We start from the raw sequence: 6,000 nt of genomic DNA, 5'->3' as shown, positions 1-6,000 counted from the left end.
TGAGAAGATGGGAGAATTGCCCTCCACTGGGGTCACCTGAGGTTTCGCATAGGCAATGGTTTGTTCTATTGGGGACCAGCCTGTAGAGTTGGGGGAGTAGCAAGAGATGAAGTTGGAGAGGTGAGCAGGTGGTCATATCTGGGATGACCTTGTGTGGCATGTCAAGTCTGCAGGAGGCAATGGAACTTTTTAAAATTTTGTAAGATCAGTGTATCTTAATTAAATTTGTGTTTTGGAAGGATTACATTGGTGGTAATTCAAAGAGTTGACCCGGAAATGTAAGAATATCAATTTCCAGTGGAAATACAAGTGCACTGGCAGTGACAGTCCCATTGGTCTTGTTTTGTGGTGGCATCCTCAGGGCCTGGAAGAGTGCCTGGCTCATGGAAAGCAATCAAACCGGGTAAATGAAAAAATGAGTGAATGAACAAATGGCCCACTCTGAAACTCACTGTTCTTACTGCTCATTTCACCCTCATCAAAAGAGGTTAGCTCAAGCATTTTCAGGATGGTTTTCCTACTTTTGACTCTGTGTCCCCTCTGGTTTAATGTCTTTCCCAAGGGGAGCCCCTTCTTCTAACCAATTCCACTCTTCTGATATCTCATCATTATAGTCTGAATGACTACTATGGCAATATATTACCTTAAAACTTTTGTGCCGAGGAGCCTGGGTGGCTCAGTTGGCTCAACATCCGACTCTTGGTTTCAGCTCAGGTGATGATCTTAGGGTCATGAGATTGAGCCCCATGTCAGGCTTTGTGCTAAGCATGGAGCCTGCTTAAGATTCTCTCTCTCCTTCTCCCTCTGCCCCTCCTTGTTCACACTCTTTCTTTCTCTCTCTCTGAAAAAAAATAAGTAAAAATTTTAAAAAATTCAAAAAAACTTTTGTGGAAAGATACCAGTTTTAAGGAGCATATTTAGCAGGAATAAGTCACCTGCTACCTGCCCATCACCCTCTACTCTTAGTCACTTCATTGTGGCACCTCGCCTAATAGAAATTTCTTCATTCCTGGTTAGGCCTAGAAATTGAATCAGGATATTGAGAAAACTGTCTCACTCTAGGGACTAAAATAAAGTTGGATCGCTACCCCAAACTGTATACAAAGGTGCCCTCCAGGTGGGTCTCACTGTGAAAAGTGAAAACATGGAAAGATGAAAGAAGAAGTTACATGTTCTTGGGGCAGAGCAGGACTTCTTAAACAAGATGGATCTGACTCCATCAAAACATTAGATCTCTATTTGAAAAGGACACTGCTACAGATAGTGTTAATAGATGGGGGACAGATCAGAAGATATTTGCAGTGTTTAAAACCGACTGAGGTTAATATCTGGACGGTACAAGAAAGTCCTGCAAAACAATAAGAAAATGGCAGATAACTTAATCAAAAATAGGCAAAAGCTAAAAATTGGTCATTTATTGTTGAAATAAGTTTTTAGGGGGCGACTGAGTGGCTCAGTTGTTAAGCGTCTGCCTTCTGCTCAGGTCATGATCCCAGGGTCCTTGGATCGAGCCCCGCATTGGGCTCCCTGCTAAACCTGCTTCTCCCTCTCCCACTCCCCCTGCTTGTGTTCCTTCTCTCGCTGTGTCTCTCTTTGTCAAATAAATAAATAAAATCTTAAAAAAAAATAGAAATAAGTTTTTAGGCCCAAGATGGAGCCACTCTGCCCAGGAGTCCATGTTTGCAAACTTTTATGTTCCTGTGACTGCTCCACATGACCAGAAACAGAATATATCCAGTCAGCCAATCCGCAAACACCAATCCAACTCTGAGTTCTCTACTTATTTCCTGTTCCTTGATTTTTCTAAATAAGACCAGATATGTAATGCAAGCCAATCATGCCCTGTTTCTGCATTATTGCTTCTAATGCTCTGTATAACTTCCTGTTGCCCAAAATGTGCTTATGAGGCACTGTACTCACCCAATCCATGGATTGTTTTCCCTTGAATAAAGAACATCAAACTCACTACTAAATTGTTTTTGCTTTGTCATTTGACATCACATAACAAGAGTATAAAGAGCTATTCATCTTTATTAGCAACCCCACAAATGCACATACAATACCACAATGAGTTATCACTTTATACCCACTAGATAGAAACACATTAGAAATTCAGGTATACCAAACGTCAAAGAGTGGATATCCAAGGTTTTAACAATCACAGCATTGAGGAAAGAAAGAGAGAAAGAGAGAAAGGAAGGAAGGAAAGAAGGAAGGAAGGAAGGAAGGAAGGAAGAAGAGAAAGTAGGAAAGAAAGAGAAAGGAAAGAATTCTTGAGTGTCCTATTTATGTAAAGTTTAACATGTAAACAGAACAGATTACTTTTTATAGATATCTACATTTTCAAAGACATTTATCAAACACATTAGAGAGAGTTTGTTAGAAGTTGGGGGAATGGACGATAAAGGGAAAATAAAATGAAGTTAAAACAAAGTGAAATGAAATAAGAAAGCTCCCTTGCACGGACTAAAGGTGGGTTATGCATCTGTGTAGCATGATTAACTAGTCCATCTGCACCTGAGTTCCAAAATAAATAAATAAATGGAGAGAACAAGCCTCAGGGAGATTTCCCCTCATAATCCCTGATTTACAAGTGTAGTGCACTAACTGCCGAAACACAAAGTCTTTAATTAGTTCCTGTCCATAGGTGACTGCTTTTCCAACTGGAATAAATGGAAGGCAAATTTTGAGATTTTTCTCACTCCCAAAGAGTACTGCTGTTACAGTGATTAAGTGTTTGCTCTCGTTCCCTGAAGCCCACTCAGATAAAATCCAAGACCACCCCTACGAAAACATTTCCAAGGAGAGAAGTTTGAAAACATAATTTTGCCAAAAAAAAGAATTAGCTTCATGGGGGGGGGGGGGGCGGGTTAGGGAGCTGACTTGAAGACCAGGGAGGAAGTTAGAGATTAACTCACAATTGACTGGATGTTTTTTTTTTTTTTTTTTTTTTTTTGGTTTTCACATGTATTGCTTTAAGCAGCATACTTCTTATGTACCATTTAAAAAAATGCTTTATTTTGTTTCTTGTGACTGGATTTTTTTCAAATAACTCTCTTGGCATTTAGTTCCCACATGTTAAAATGGGGGCATCCACTATCAGAGACTTTGCAGGAAGTATCTGAAGAAAACTAAAACAAGTATCAAAGGAATCTTGAATTCTGGGGCTGAATGAAATGGTGATTATGAAAATGAGGTATTTTTATTATTTATTGTGGCTATAGGAGTTATTTAATGCTATGAAGCAAGTAAAATACTAAGTGAAGTAATTAAAATAGCTCCATCAGAGCTAATCTGGGGTTGTCCTTACACATACCTTATTTTTTTAAGGGGTAGGGGTGTTTAGGGCATTATACTATTAATAAGCAGTGAACCATTCACTTGTCAGAACTGGTTGAAATGAAAACGTTCAGAAGAGTGTCGGGCCAAGGCATCATTTTGGCATTCAACTTCAACAGGCTTTTGAGGAACAGAAAGAGGCCCAGCCTTGGAGGCTTTCTTCTTTATATTTCCACAGGGTTGGGATTGGCCAGGGGATACCATATTTCACTGCACCGACTTTAATAAGCTGTTGGCTAATATGATAACAGCATGAGATGAGATTTAGGTGATCTCAGGGGCTTGGGGCAGGGGGACTGCAATCAGTCACTAAAGTGATAGTCTAATTACGTAAGAATGGGACCAGCTGAGGGGGTGCAAATACCTTCCCTGAAGCAGTGAACTTAGAAATTCCATACCTTTCTCTTTCAAATTCTAGACGTTATTTTTCTGAAATTAAATGTACTATGTTATGAATCTTCTAAGCCCAGCTCATCCCTTTGGGATAGAGGAGATAGAACCTGATTTCACAGCTGGAAGGGAAAGCCAGGTAAGGTTACTGGGCAACAGTTGCCACCTATTTACACCACAGGCAAATATGGTAAGATGGAGCAAGACAGATCTGAGTTCGAATCCCAACTAGGCCACCTTTGGGTTGGGTAGCGTTTAACAAGTTTCTTTGCCCCTCTGCAAATAAGTTTCCACCTGTGTATAGAGTTTAAATGTCTAATAATTGAAGAGCTATCACCCACATAAATTAACAGACCCCCTCATTTTTTTTTTTTGAATACAACACTTATTTCTACAAGTCCCACACACTCTCCCTGGCCAGTATCAAATGCAAGCTGCCCTGTTCTCTGCAGGAGCATCTTGGAGATGCCTTCCAGCTATTGAGAACCACAATGGCAGGATAGCACCAATGCCAGTAAGACAGCCCCCAAAATGATTCAAAGTTCTGGGGTAATTTATTATACACGAGTTTACAATGAATACATATTTTATTATGAAGAGTGAGGTGCTTCTGTAACAGAAACCTAAAATGTTGGAGTGGCTTTGGAACTGGGCAGTGGGAGAAGCTGGAAGGACTTGGGGGAGAGTGTTAGTGAAAGCATGAAAAGTCTTGAAGAAACCGTGAGGACAATCCTGATGGCTTTCGAGAAAGCTGTAGATGAAGGGGTAAGGGGAAATAAGGAAAATGTTATTGAAAACAGGAGCAAAGGGGTCCCTGTAATGTAGAAGCAGGAAGTTTAGCAACACTGTCACCTGTAGGAATGTGGAAGGTAGAAAATGTGTCTAATTAATTGAATGTTCTAGCTAAGTACATTTCCAGGTAGAGTGTTGAAGGTGCTGACCGATGTCTTCTTCCTTATTACAGCAAAATGTGAGAAGAAAGAGAAAATCTAGAGAAGGACTAAAAAGAAAAATCCAGAACTTGCTAGACTTGAAAATTCTCATCTTCTCTAGATGAGGAATAATGTTAAAATGAGGAAATGGTTTCCAGTCAAAAATAAACTCTAGGATCCTGCAAGGAGCACATCGTCAAATGATGAAGCTGAGAGTGTAGCTATAAAACCCTTTGTTCAGACCTTAAAAAGACCTACAGCAGAGATTCAGGGGATCATTCAGACAAACAACAGGGATTCAAAGAAGCTGATGTGTAGTGCCTTAGCAGCTTCTGCAGAGGGACTCTTCAGAGTAGAAAAGGGCTTATCTCAGAGAGATCTGTGGGTATGGCTTCTGAGCAATGGAGTGGTGGCTCAATTACAGTCATAGGAGACTCACAAAACTTTAAAAGAGGGCGCCTGGGTGGCTCAGTTGGTTAAGTGACTGCCTTCGGCTCAGGTCATGATCCTGGAGTCTCGGGATCGAGTCCCACATCGGGCTCCCTGCTCAGCAGGGAGTCTGCTTCTCCCTCTGACCCTCTTCCCTCTCGTGCTCTCTATCTCTCATTCTCTCTCTCTCTCAAATAAATAAATAAAAAATCTTTAAAAAACAAAACAAAATTTTAAAAGATTTGTATTGGGAGAAACACTGCCAGTGTGGACTAAAGGGGACAGAGACAGTACAAAATGAAAAGGAGCCTTTCAACCCCCTAAATTCTACTAGCAGGAAGTGGACTGATAAATTACATAGCTGCAAATATGGGCTACTTTTCATAGAAAAGGAAGGATGACTCAGAGAGTGGAATCAAGAGCCCAAAGGGTAAAATCAAAAGCCATGGAGAACCATTTCCTGGCATGAGTAGGACTGAGCCCTAATCAAGGAATTTCTAACCTGTGCAACTGGATTTCAGGTTTCCTATGGACCAGCGACTCCTTTGTGTCTCCTATCTTTTCTCCTTTTTGAACAGGAGTGTCTGTACCAGTTATCCTAAGCCTGCCCCACCATCGTAAGTTGGATGCAGGAACATAATTATTCATGAATTATGAATAATTCATAATTATTCAACCTTGATAATTCTGAATAATTATCAAGAGCCCACTCTCTGAGTAGCCCATATTTGCAGCTATGTAATTTATCAGTCCACTTCCTGCTAGAACTATATACTTTAGGAGCTTCCTTTAAGACCCCAGAAGCTTCATCTACAGCTTCACCTGATTTAAATAATAAAATTCTGGACTTTGAGCTGATGATGTAATGGGTTGAGATTTTAGGGGATCTTGGGAGGAAGTAAACATATAC

The sequence above is a fragment of the Eumetopias jubatus genome, unplaced genomic scaffold (assembly GCF_037043125.1).
Source record: "Eumetopias jubatus isolate StellerSeaLion01/CBP00866 unplaced genomic scaffold, mEumJub1_p1.0 scaffold_13, whole genome shotgun sequence".
NCBI classification, from domain to species: Eukaryota; Metazoa; Chordata; class Mammalia; order Carnivora; family Otariidae; genus Eumetopias; species Eumetopias jubatus.
The sequence above is the reverse complement of the archived record's forward strand: the minus strand, read 5'-3'. Positions refer to the sequence as shown.